The sequence below is a fragment of the Sus scrofa genome, chromosome 4, assembly GCF_000003025.6.
Source record: "Sus scrofa isolate TJ Tabasco breed Duroc chromosome 4, Sscrofa11.1, whole genome shotgun sequence".
In the NCBI taxonomy this organism is placed as follows: Eukaryota; Metazoa; Chordata; class Mammalia; order Artiodactyla; family Suidae; genus Sus; species Sus scrofa.
Window position 1 is genome coordinate 14,933,939 of NC_010446.5, and position 13,827 is coordinate 14,947,765.

Sequence of the window (13,827 nt, forward strand, 5' to 3'; positions counted from 1 at the left end):
GTAGGACGCCGGGGGCGCGGCTGCGGCGGCGGCGGCCGCCGTACAGTGACCTCGCTACCAGGCTTCGCCTCCGCCCCGGGCCAGCCGCCGGGCCCTTGCCTGCGCGGTGGCCGCCGGCCACCTGCGGGAGCGCTCCGGCCCGGATGTCACCTGCTCACCCGGGGCGCCGCTCCGGGCTAAGCTGGGTCACCTGGCGGGCGGCTTCTCTGGGGGTATCTGATGCCCTCTGCCCTGTCCCCCGCTCATTGTCCCAGGGGGCGGCACCATCTCGTTTCCCTGGGGGCCAAGGGCCCCGGCTCCAAGTTTTCTATTGTCTGTCGCTGGACGGAGTGTCTGCGACCCGCAGAGGCTAGATGCCTGGGCGGACACCTGATTCCCTGGGGTTCGGGGTGGAGGCGCCTGGCGTGGTAGTGGGGAGAGCGTGGGAGCTCTGCCCAGCGGTGGGAAGGAGCTCCCCGGCCCATGAGACTGAGAGGGCTCCCACGTTGGCTTTCAGATTCACCTGGAGGTGATCGGAGCAAATTAGGTATTAATTAGGCTCTTCCAAACCTGGTGAAGGTGTGCATACCTCCCCTCAGCCCTCCCCGGGGCGCGGAGCAGAAGTTCCGAAGCAGTCTTGCGGTGGGGGAGCTGAATGGGGGCTCTTCCTCTGGATGAGGATCCCAGCCTGAAGGCAAGACTAGGTCGCCTTAAACAACTGTATCCCCCACCCACCAAGAGACATAGACTCCAGGTTTTCGCTTGGAAGGATTGTGAGCACTGTGTGTGTGTGTGTGTGTGTGTGTGCGCGCGTGTGTGTGCTTGCGCGCACGGGCGCGCGTGTGTGTTGGGGGCGGGGAACAACACCCTGGCTTTTTCCTGCAAAGGGTGGGACTGGGGATGACCAGCTCCTTGGAGGTGGATTTTTCTGTGCATAGAGATGGACCAGGGCCCTGTGTTACTAATCCAAAGGAAATATAACCAGCCGTGAGAGCTGGCTGGAGGTGGGAATTGGGGGCGGTGGGGAGATTTTTTTTTTTTTTTTTAATGTGTATTTAGGGAGCTTCTCTGGCTCCAGCCCAGCCCCAGTTTGCCTCAACAGATCCGGGGAGGTGGTGTTTAATTAAAAGCTCGGCTTCCAAAACGAGTGGGTAGGTTTGGAAAGCTGTGCAGCGAGTGGGTGTGGACAGCCCCTCTCCAGCCGCTGCCTGGGCGCCTGGAGGAGCTTTTGTCTGTTGAAGTGTAAGGTTTGGAGAGGGTTGGGCCTCTGAGATGGACTTCGGGAAGGAATGCTCAGCTGTCATGGCCTGCGTTGCCCTCTTAGAACCAACTGCCACCTCACACAGGGTGAACTTTTCCAAGGTGCCTGCATCCTGTCTTGTCCATTTTGAAATCCTTCTGCAGAGCCTATGCCTTTTGTCAGAAATTGATATTCGTGTTGCGTTATCTTCAGCGAGACCCTGCTTGCCCAGGAATGCCTCTAATCCAGCCCCTTGGAATTAGATGGATTATTCCCTGTTCAAAGACAGCCCCTTTCATTCCTTTGCCCCTGATCCCCATGGAATAATTGGAGTGCTCTTTTGAGACAAAGCTTGGTGTTCCCTCTGTGGACTCTGGGATATTTCTTGTTAACTGAAATTTGGCCGGCCTTAATGATCAAACGAGATTTGGTTTGAGGCACACGTGTGTATTCTCATCACCAGGGGAAGAATTTGAGATGGATTGAGGGGTGGGGAGAGCTGCTGGTGTGTTTTGGAGGAGAGAAATGGATGTTTCCAGTTTCTCTGTAATAACAAGGACCCAGGGACCTAACCCATCTGCCCACTGCAGTCCCAGGGTGTTCACCTCCGGAGTTTTTTCCTCGCTCTTTGTTCCTTAATCTAGAATCCAGGCTCAGTTCTTGCCATTTATGGGTTTGAACCCAAAGCCCTTCAGAAAGTAACCCATCTTGGGGTAGGCCCTTCTGCTTTCCACCTGCCATCCTGGGGCTGCTCTGCTTCTCCCTCTGCAAGATTCCAGTTAAACATAAAGACTTATTTAAGGGCCTTTTAGGGCTGGATCTATAGTTTGTGGTTCCTGTGTTCCCCTCCCTTTGAACTGAGTCAGGTTTGTTCAACATCCTGTGGGAAAGGCCTTTATTTTAAAGTCCTTTTTGTTTGTTTGTTTGTTTTGGCAGTCAAAGATTTTAAAAGTGAATTGGGGGGGTGGGAGGGCAGGCGGGGGGATGAAAACATGCCTTGGAGTCTGCAGAATTTCAGACTTTTGGGGAATAGAGAGATAAGGAGAAGGGGGGGGTGTCTGGTTTACAAGATTGTTTATGCCTAGGACAGTTGCTGAAGGTTTTCCTGGAGTTTTCAAAAGACTTCTTCATAGATCAGATGGCCGTTGCACTTTCAAAGGGATTTTTAAAATTTGGACCTCGTTGCCAGCCACAACATCACTTTTTTAATACCCCAAATCAGTGATCTTGCTGCTGCTTCTCCTTTTCTTTTCTTTGAACTCTCATGACAGGTTTAGGTCACCTTTGGTCCCCTTTCTGCTTGCTTTGAAGGACACATGTAAATATTGGCACCCCATCTGGAATGCCGTCCTGAGAACATTTTTAGGTTATTTTCTCAGAAGTGAGGTTGAGGGGCGGGTGAGGAATGGGTAAGGAAAAAAATTTTTTTTTTTTTTAAGTGGCATTTGATTCTCCAAAATGTACAGCCGTGCAGGAAGGGAGTCAGTTTCCTCTTTAAAGAAAAGAAAGAAAGAAAGAAAGAAAGAAAGAAACAACAAAAAAAAGGAGTAATTGAGAGACCTTGCACCATCCATCTTTCCAAACCAAAGAACCTCCAGACGCAGAAAAGCTGCCGAGGATTCTTTCTGCTTTTTTCTGATGACCCTTCATCTGGCTCGGTCCTGGGCTTTCGGGGTGTGTCTTTTATCCTTTTCAGGGGGAATGGGTGCAGTGAGGAAACCCTCACTTTTCTTCCACTGGGATCCAGCAGCAGCTGTTAAATAACTTATTGATTCCCTGACGAGAGGAAACGTTGTGTTTCTTTTTCCACCCTGCTGTGGTGGTCACTAATGAACGGTGGTGTGCAAAATCGCTTACTGGCTGCCTTTCCGCCGTCCACATAAATCAAGTTGTCTGGTGTGAGCTAGTCCCCAAAAAGAAGGGGAGACGAGATTCATGGGGCTACAGGCGAGGTTTGTCTAGGGGGACAGTAGCTTGGAAGTGACTGTGTGTGGAAGCCCAGATCACTAACTGCTGATGTTTAAACACTTGACGGCATTAAGGAGATCCTGGAATCTTTCTGGAATTTCTCTCCAAGCCCCCGGAAAGACAGCCTAATGCTGCAAACAGCAGATCTGTGCCATTCCTTTTTTTTTTTTTTTTTTCTTTTTAATTGAGCTGTAGGTGACATATATTAGTTTCAGATGTGCACCATCCTGATTCGATACTCATATCTTTTGATTTTTTTTAGTTAGGTCATGGAACCAGCATATAGAATTTGTGATGTTTATTGAGCTTTTAAGACAGGGACACCCTGGTCCAACCTGAGGGCAGCTTACCCTGTAGAGGTCTGCCGTCTTTTAATAATTAACTCAGTTTAAAAAAAGAAAAGAGAGTCGGATGCAAAAATCGAATGTTTTCCTCTGCCTTGTTGCTCAAGAATCAGCATGTCAGGAGCTGTGCGGGGCCTGATGGAGGGAGAACTTTGTACTAGGTTGGAGAGTGTGTGTTCGGGGTTATTATATAGCACGACTGGGGGTGGAGAAAAAAAAAACCACCCAACCACGCCTCAAATTCCCCACCCCACGTCTCACTTTAGACAGGGGTGTCCTGTTACCAGCACCTGTGCCCCGCAGAATAGCGGCCTTGTTCGGTTTTCCTCCACTGCCCCCACTGCACTTTGCCACCGGTATCCTCTCTCCTAAGTTCTGCCTAAAATTAGACCGGCTAAAGGGACGTCTTGAATTCCATGGAAATCTTTTGTGCATCGGAGACACGTCATGATATTTCCCCTGACTTATCACAAGATCAAGAGTGTGGGTGGTGGGTTCAGGGCTGGATCATGACCTCAGGGTTTTTTTGGTTGGTGGGTTGGTTGGTTGTCTTCCCCTTACTGTTTTGCTTTGCCTTTGGGGTTCCTGTTGGACAGAGTTCAGTTCCTCAGTGTTTCTTGAGGACCTGCTGTGTGGAAGGCCTTTTGCTGGGCCATGAGGAGCCAGAGACAAAAAGGCTGCCCTTGGAGAGCTGCTTGAACAGCTGCATTCAATATGGCGGCCCTGCAGGAAGGGCTGCTGTCCAGCCTGGGGAAGGGCCTTGGTCAGCCCCTGCAGGCCTTCGTTTTCCTCGAGGAAGATACTGAAAACCCAGCCCAGGCCTTCACCCGTGGCCAGGTGCTCCGAGGGAGGCGGGCTGCTCTGTAAATGGTGACACACAAAGGCAGACAAGCAAAGCCCTCGTAAAGCACAAATGGGCCCCATGTTGGCTTTTCTCTTGGCAAACGGCTGTGTTTGTCCAGGCTTTTACGGCTTCCTCAGTTCGGGCCTGTGGGAGAAGAAGGAGAAGTGAAGATGCCATAAAACCAGCAGCAGGGAACTGCCCGAATGGGGCCTGTTCGGAGATTGAGGGCCTCTTCTCTGTAGCTCAACATCTGGGGGTTTTCAGGTGCAAATCTGCTTTGTCCGGGTGTGGGAAGAAGTCATTTTTTTGGGTCTTGGCTTGAGTGTTTCTGTGGGGAACATCCCTTATATGTCCTATTTAACCAAATTGTTTAGAACTTGTTGTCGCTTGACACTGGGAACCTTTATGCTCTGAGATTCTAGTGGGTAATGGGCCACATGGAGAGAGAGGGTCATTCCTCGTCCCGTTTTGTCTGGGAGGTAGACTGAGTTTGGATTTTGCCCGGTTCAGCCATCACTTCGTTGTTAGGATAACGTGTGCTTCTTGTCCTACAGTATTGACTGAACATCCGTGATGTTGCAAGCACAGAGCTTGATGCTGTGATTTCAGTAAGTAATGGTACCGCATTCCCAGCGCAAGTGGAATTTCAGAGGAAACGGTGGACAAGTTTTTAGGATACGTATGTCCCATGCATTCCATGTCTTCTCAGCCCCTGACCTCTTGGCCTTTGACCCCCTTTGCATCTTGGAGGTAGGGGAGAGAAAACAGCCAAAATGATGCCTGTCAATTTGGCCAGCTCACTTGAGGTTGTTAAAATGCTTAGAGGGTGAAAAGGTTGAAACTATTGATCCATTAGGCACTTTATCTGTAATTTTCATCCAGGCTTTTTCCATTTTCCCAGGGATGGGCGAGAGCGGGCCAAATTCTTTGTGTAGCAAGACCTTCAAATCGGGGATGGAAAAATGAGATCATTTTGGGTTTGCCATTACTTCTCGGAACTGCCTTCAGGACACTTTCCCCTAAACCCCACACCTTTGCAAAAACAAAGAAATACCTCTCCCTGAACCAGACAAAAGCCAAAGGACAGATTCGGCTGCCTATGACAGCAGACTGGACGCATTCAGGACTCCTTAAAGGGAACTGACTGATGCCCGAAGCAGTTTAACTCAGATTCTCAGATTGCACTGCCGATATGGCCTTATTAAGTAGCAAACTGGAGAAACAAATGCAATAAATTAATTGGATGAGCACTGAGGAAGCCTCATGTATTTGATTGCCAAGGTTATCCCTCGAGTGGGCTGGAGACTGCAGGAGGTTTCATCCGAGCATGGGACAGACACACATACACGCTCAAAAGCAAATGCAAAACCCACCCAGTGTAGATCCAGAGCAGCTTACCCATCATCAGTGTTTCTCACCTCTTGGCCCAGGGAAGACCTTGGCATGGGACTGTGTCATCTGCTGCTTCCCAATTGAAGATCTCGGGGGTGCTGCCTGGTATATAGAGGTCCCCCGTGTTCATTGCATGTAGAGAACAGGGGGCAGAAGGGGGCTTGATGAAAATCTATGCGCCAGGATTTCCTGGCATCTCACACCATGCCCATTTTACAGATGAGAAAACTGAGGCTTGGAAAGAGTTGATACTTTGTTTAATGCCCTGGTGAGGTGGACTGACATTCAGACTTTGGCCTATTTGACCTTCAGGCTGGACCTCTTAGGGGCATGCCTAAGGTAGAGAGCTGGGGGTGTGGATTTATTTCTGGAAGGCAGCATTTCGCTGGCCTGAGAGTCCTACAGGCAAGGAAGTAATTAGGGTCACATCTCTGGGCCAGCCTGGAGGTGTGAGCTTGAGCCAAGGACCCTGGTGGCGTGGCCGGCTCCCATCTGACTGTCAACTTTTTGTGGAAAAGGTTTGTTTATGATATATTGACACACTGTGGCTTTTTCCTTCTCCCACTGAACCCATCTTTTGGCAGACAAGCTGCCATTCCCCTCTCTCCTCCTTCCTCAGGTGTACAGAGGGGAACGTCATTTCCGACCTTGGCTTCTGTCCTTGTCCCCATCCAAGTACTTGCAGTCTTCTCTGTGACTGGCCAGAAGGCCACCTTCATATGTCTGGGATCCCATCAGCCCCTGAGGTTGGGTGACTCTGCCCATCAGTCCCCCTAATTATATGAATTAAATAAGTTCACCCAAAGTTCAATGACATCTGAAGAACTCCTTGCCTTGAACTCATTTAGTGTCCAGCCCTGGAACTCTCCTGTGGAAGGGCTTTCTGTGTTTAATTATTTCCTGGTAGCCCTCTAGTTGGGTTGAGTCAGGCGAGCCACTGCCAGTCTGTGTTTGGGGAAGCTGCTGGAATCGCCTAAACCGCTCCTTTCTGTATCTTGGTGTATCTGACCTTGGTCCTAGTTTCTAAGTGCTTTTTCTTCTCCTGTCTAGTTTAAGTGGGTGAAAAAAAAAAAAAATCAATGGCGTGCTTTTGAGCTGTATGTCTTTTTATTTGCTTTCTTTCCCTCGAAGAATTTGGACAGTCGTGAGACTATTGGCTTGCTCAGCATCAGCCACCTCCTGAGTCCTGGAGATGGATGGTGGATTTGCCTGGGACGCCCTTCCCTGCCACCGCCCACGGCAGGGGTCTCTAGGGGGTGGAGGAAGAAGAGAGAGGCTGAGGAGGTGTGTCCCTTTTGGTAGAATGGGCATGGCTATGAGAACAGGTGCATTGGATTCCCTGGGAGCAATAAGACACTGATGCCTGGACCCTGTTCCCCAGAGGGTCTCATTCATTGCTTTTGGAGTACATTTCAGGCCTTGGGATTTTTTTTTTTTTTTTTTTTTGGCTTTTCAAGGCTGCACTTGCAGCCTATGGAGGTTCCCAGTCTAGCGGTCTAATTGGAGCCATAGCCACCGGCCACAGCCACAGCCTCGCCAGATCTGAGCTACGTCTGCAACCTGTGCTGCAGCTTGCAGCAACACCGGACCCTTGAAGCCACTGAGCAAGGCCAGGGATCACACCCGCATCCTCATGGATACTAGTTGGGTCCTTAACCTGCTGAGCCACAGTGGGAACTCCAGCATTAGGATTTTTAAAAGCACCCGCAGCTACACACAGATCCAGCAGCCTCGGTGTGTTTTTGCAGCCTTTCCCAAGTCTGAGTAAGGGGCATCTTTACATGGTGGCTCCACAATGTGAATATATTTGCTATTACTGAACCACAGGCTTCAGGACGGTGAATTTTATGTTGTGTGTATTTACTACAGTTAATAAAAGTAATTTTACAGCGAAATAATGTCACAGTGAATAAGTTGAAGGATGAAAATAACAACAGAAGAAACCTTTTTAGACTCCTTGGCTGTTTTTCATTGCTCTGTAATAGTCCTGTCTGGTATGGTTTTCTACAATCATGGAATTTATCAGCTACGTTAGCCACTAGCCGCACGTGAGTTTTGAGCCCTTGCAGTGTGGCGAATGCTACTGAGGAACTGATTTTGATATTTCATTTGCTTGCAACTTGTTTAAATTTCAGTAGCCATCTATGGCCAGCGGCTATCGTCTTGGACAGTGTGGACCTGTAACCTACCATCTAAGTAAAGACACCGCTTGCTTGGCAACCCTCCTTCCTGTCCACATTCCTCTTCTGGCCCCATCACTGCCCCTGTCACAGTTCTGGAGCTGCTGCTGCTCCTGAGCTTGGCGGCAGTGAGATCTGGTTTTCAGTCCTGTAAGCAAATGTCTTCATCTCTCTCTCTCGGAGCTTTCTTTTCCTCTTCTGTAAAATGAGTCTCATAAAGTACCCGTCTCAGAGGGTGGTTGGGATTCTGAAATGAGATTGTATTTGTACAGGGCCTGACCCAGGGCCTCGGGCGCCCTGCGCTCAGAGGGTAGCTGCTGTTACCTCTCGGTCTTGCAGATTTGGGAGCCAAGTATTCTAAAGTCTTGAAATCCGTCATTGTCTCTGCCACTTCTAAGGGCAAACACGACCACACCCTCTACTGAGCTGTATTTATAGCTTGCCGTGAAGCTGCAGGAAATGGAGAAGTTGAGGGGTTTTTTCTTGCTAAGTAAATCACTCTTGAGTTCATTATAACCTCATCAGGCTCCACAGGGCCTGTTGGCCTTTCTCTATTTGCAAACCTTCTGTCTGTTTATAAAAGGAGGGACGGGCTGGGTGCCTGGAGGAGGCCCTCCGGGGCCTTTAATTTAATGCTTTAAAAAAAAAAAAAAAAAAAAAGCCTTTTAGAGATGTTTACACCAGGGTAAGGGGAGACGCGCACGGCATTGTCAGGGCCTGCTTTTTCTCTCTACCTTGTTCAGGTCCTCTTCTTTTTCTGGGGTGACTACTGGGAGAAGTGGCTTCATTTGCCTCTAGGCTGCCTTTTAGCAGCACCTTTGTACTGGCTTCTATTCCTTCCCAAGACTCGGATGTGTCTGGGTTCCTCCTGCCTTCAGGGGCCCCTGTGCTTTGGCCCTGGTGGAGTGACCTGCTCTGCTCCCCGAGTCCACCAACCTGGACTCCATGGCTTCTTTGAACACAGCCGGTGGCCCTCATTCTTGCTCTGTGTCCCACTTGGAGGACCTTCTCTGCCATTTTTGGATTATTGACATCTTTCTGATCCTCCTCCAAAGCCTCACCAGAAAGTTACCTCATTTCTGGACCCTCTGGTTTCCACCAAGTCAGATATCCTTGGGTGTTTTTCCACATTCGGTGTTGACTCTGCCCAGTGCTTGATTCCAGTGGTTGCCCTTGGCTGTGAAGCCTGGCTCTGCCCCTCTCAGCTCTCTTACTCTGGCCAAGTTACTCTGGTCTCCTGAGCCTTGATTTTCTTATCTGTAAAATAGGATTAGAAGAGAAAGCGTATGTAAAGGGCTTAGCGTGAAATGAATGCTAAGTTAAATGCTCTTGTGGGATTCCTGCTGTGGCGCAGTGGGATCCGTGGCCACTTGCAGCATCAGGATGCAGGTTCCTTCCCCGGCCTGGCACCATGGGTTAAAGGATCAGGCATTGCCACAGCTGCAGCGTTAGGTCTCAGCCGTGGCTCGGATCCGATTCCTGGCCAGGAACTCCATGTGCCGTGGGGTGGCCAAAAATGGGGGAGAAAACCCGCTTTTGTGTATCTATCTGAGCCATCCTGATAATTTCCACCCAAGTCCCCCCGCCAACAGCAGCACTCAGAAATTTCAGAAAATATAAGAAACCTGTACCTTCGCCTTGTTAATGCAGTAGAGACAAAAGTGAAATGCTCCAATTTTGAGCCTGTAAATCATTTGAGAGAACGCAGTACACATTTTCAACAAAAGATGACGGTGTCCTCTCCTGCTGGGAGGGTGGAGGTACACCTGTGACCTTGCCCGAAAGTCGTTTAGTCTAGAGGAGGGAACAGACAAGTCACCGGAAAGCAGCATGGTCAGCGCCATGATAGATGTCAGGCCCAGGTTTTGAGGGTGGCCCCTGGGGAAGGCCTCTGATTCTCATTTGGAATAGAAAGGCAGAATTGGGGGAGGCTTTTGGTACAGGTGACCCCCGCAAGCGGAGAGCTGTGTTTTATTTTGCTTATTGAACAAGCACTTATGTGGTACAACCAGGCATTGCTCCAGTGCTTTACAAAAAAAGACTCTTAATCCGCCCAACAACCCAGGAGGTAGTTACTGTGTATGTACCAGGGAGGGAGTTACTGCTCGATTTCCCATGTGACAGATGGGGAAACTGAGGTGCAGAGAGGTGAAGCCATTTGCCCGCATCATGCAACGAAGAGCTAACAGCTGGGATTTGAGCCCAGGCAGCCTGGCTGCAGAGTCTGTGCCCTTAATCCTCGGTGCTGGGCTGTCTCTCCCAGCTTTTGAGAACATCTGTTTCGGATGCCGTAGTGGATGCTGTTTATCCATCACTTTGATGATGGTTCCATCTACGCCTTTAGGATGTGGGATGAACCAGATAAAGCATCCAAATCGAGGCCTCTTCTCTGAGCTGCTTCAAGGAGCCCAGGGGGCCTCCCTCTATTTCAAGAGGACTTGGGCCATGGACACTCCTGGGCAGGAGCTTGCTTACTTGTCAGCAGAGGGAAGTGCAGGGGGTGTGGTTCCCAAGGGTCCGACCGGTTGTCCGAGGTGGCAGCCACACACCATGTGTTTGTTGCGCTGGAGAAACCCCCTCTGTCACGGTCGCCCCAGTAACGAACCCACACCCTCGCCCAGCAGGAAGAGGGCTGTGTGCAGTAGGAGGCTGGAAATGCTTTGTGATTAGTTCCCAGGGAGACCTCAGTCTCCCTTCTGAGGCCTGGCTTGCTCCAGCCCGTCCCGGCAGCTCCAGCAGCTGAGCACGAGGCCATTAAGGAAGTCTTTGAGTTTGGTTTAATGGTCCCTCTTTGTTTTGAAGTGATTGTTTACTGAACCTTCAAAGCCAGCTCTCCAGCAGGATGTGATCTGGGGCCTGGCTAATTGGATGAAGCACCCCAATAGGAAGCAAGTAGCGGGGAGCGGGGCCAGGAGGAGGTAGCTGACGGCCAAGGCCTTGGCCTCCGGGTCCTGGGAGGCGCTGAGCTGCTGGTGGGGGATGGGGTCATCTTGCAACCAGAAGCCGACCCGGAGCCGGGGGTCCCCTGGAACCTGGCCTCTTTGATGTTGTGCTGGCCTTAATTAGGGACACCCTAATTAAATCAAGGAGGAAGCGTTCGCCTGCATTTAGCAGAAAGCATTAGCAAATGTTCGGAGAGCATTACACGAGGGAGTTCATCTCCAGGATTATGCAAGTCATGGAAAGTTAATGGAAGAAAAACCCAGACATCAAGTACGTAAAAAATAAAAGTCACCCACAACCACTTGACACACATTTGAGATGAAGGCTCTTGCGGCCTGTGCCCTGCCAGAAATTTCTTTTTTCCCTTAGCTTTTCACTTGTGCTTTCTGTGCCTGTAATTAGAAGCCGGGTCAGTTTCATGGGCTGGGTGGTGGCCCATTGTTTTGTTTGTTTGTAGTCAATTCATTTAGGCCACACAGATCTGAGGCCCTGCTGTGTGCCAGGTTGTGTGTTAAGTGCTGGGGAGGCAGCAGTAAATAACAGGGAACCTGATCTCTGCCCTCTTGGAATGTACGTTCTAGCGGAGAAGAGGGTAGGGGTCTCGGGCAGACAAACTGAGTAAGCCACTTGTGTCGTTTATTAGGAGTCCGTGCAATGGGGAAAAAGAAAGCAGGGTTTGTTAGGAGTAGGTGCAACTGGGAAAAAGAAAGCAGGCCTCGTGTGGCTGTTTTTAAATAGGACGGGTAGGTAGAGAAGGCCTCACAGAGAAGGTGACATTTGAACCACAGCTTATGAAGTATGTGGATATCAGGGAATGGATGTTCCAGGCCAGAGAAGAGAATGTGCAAAGGCCCTGAGGTGGGCTGGTTCCTTGCGAATTTGTGATTAGGCTGTGTTCAATTTAAGCGGCAGTGCAATGAATACATCCTTGTAGCTACATGTTGATTTAAACTGATGGCTTCTCCAGAAGGATTTATCCCAGGTCAAAGGTACCTACTTTCAAGGCTTTTGAACCCCATCGAGGAATGCCTTTGTGACAACGTGCGTCAGTTCACATTCCCATGTGCGGGTGCTTATCCCCAGGGATTACTTGTGAAGGAGCAGGGCTTAGACATCAGGACTGAGACGTTGCTGAGGCCGCACATGCAGGGCCTCAGAGCCATGTGGCATCTTATCTAGAGGGATGATTCTCAAATCTGTGTGTGACTCTAGTGAGCAGAGCATGAGCGTTCCCTGGGAAATGTGGTCAGTGCAGATCCCAGGGCCCCATCCCCAGAGATTCTGATTGTGTAGGTCTCTGTAGGTTTAGCCAGCATTCCCCGGTGGTGAGTCTTAGGGAGGTCTTGCTCGGAGGGTACCGTGAGTAGGAGAGGAGTTCGGGTCGTGGCTCAGCGGTAACAAACCCCACCAGGATCCACGAGCACGTGGGTTTGGTCCCTGGCCTCGCTCAGTGGGTTAAGGATCCCAGTTACCATGAGCTGTGGTGTAGGTCGCAGATGCGGCTTGGATCTGTTGTGGCTGTGGCTGGCAGTTGCAACTCCGATTCAGCCCCTAGCCTGGGAACTTCCATATGCTGTGGGTGTGGCCCTAAAAAGACAAGGAAAAAAAAAAAAAAAAAGGAAAAGGAGCGCCTCCTCTGCAGCTCACAAAGTGAGCAGGCAGGATCGCCCTGCTTTTCCCCCCGCTCCCTACCTGCTCCCCCGCCCCCCAAAATCACACCTCCCTGGGCTGTGTTCCAGGTGAACAAAATGACTCTCGTGTCCAGATGTAGCTTGTTCTTCTGTACTCCCTGTCCTCTGCTAATTCTCTTTCTTTTGCAAGGAATGAATGCTTCCTCCCTCGATTCCTTCTTTCCCTCGTCTTTGCCCAGGAAATTCCCTTTTGTCCTTTAAGAGCTCCTCGGAGCATCACCCCCACCCCCCGGAAATTCGCAGCCACCCCACCTTCCTGGACTTAATGTCCATCGAGTGTGGTGCTTCAAAGGCTTTGGCATTCCTCTGCTGTGCCGTCTCTTTTAAGCCCCACCCACTGCCTGTGCATGGGAGGTGCCCATTAAATCTCCCGGTCAGGGTGGCTGGCCTTGTACTTTGAGCTGATGAAAATAGCAGTTGTCGGCATTTCCAGAGTTCTAAGGGCTAGTCACCCTTGTGTGCCCTGTACTCTTTCACTTACTCTCCTTACCATCCTTTGAGGTGGAGACCATCAACCCAAGCATCATTTACAGATGAAGAGAGGGTGGCACCCGGTGACTGAATAACTTGTGTCCCTACTGGGGAGATCTGAAGTTGGGCGGCATATGGAGGTTCCCAGGCTCGGGGTCCAGTCGGAGCTACAGCTGCCAGCCTACACCACAGCCACAGCAACGCCAGATCTGAGCCACGTCTGCCACCCACACCACAGCAACGCCGGATCCTTAACCCACTGAGCAAGGCCAGGGATCAAACCCACGACCTCAAGGTTCCTAGTCGGATTAGTTTCCACTGTGCCACGACGGGAACTTCCTGATCCTTTTTAAAAAAAATTTTTTTTTCTTTTTACAGCCATACCTATGGCATACACATGGACGTTCCCAGGCTAGGGGTCGAGTTAGAGCTGCAGCTGCCAGCCTACACCACAGCCTCAGCAATGCTGGATCTGAGCTGCATCTGCAGTCCATGCCACAGCTTAGGGCAACGCTAGATCCTTAACCCACTGAGCCAGGCCAGGGACCGAACCCACATCCTCACGGACACTATGTCAGGTTCTTCCACAATGATCCTTTTAGGCATAGGGTATGTCTTCCCCTAGGGGCCTCTATCCAGGCAAAGAGGAGGATATTCGGTGGAAAGACTGAAAAAGGGCAGTGAGTGTAGTAGTAACAAACAGCCCCTTTTTGGCAGTGCCCACCTGGGTATCATTCCTAGCAGCCCGGGTGGGACTTGGAGGTTGTGGAGTTTG

The 13,827-nt window shown here is 50.5% G+C and overlaps 1 protein-coding gene and 1 long non-coding RNA gene across 9 annotated transcripts in view; both read left to right on the plus strand.

The window, feature by feature from the left end:
- Positions 1-13,827, plus strand: part of MTSS1 (MTSS1, I-BAR domain containing) — a 169,967-nt gene that overhangs the window by 649 nt on the left and 155,491 nt on the right. The window lies entirely within an intron of this gene.
- On the plus strand, positions 9-5,626 carry LOC106509968. The gene is made up of 2 exons (XR_002343109.1): positions 9-4,983; positions 5,277-5,626. It is a non-coding gene; the product is annotated as an uncharacterized LOC106509968 (long non-coding RNA).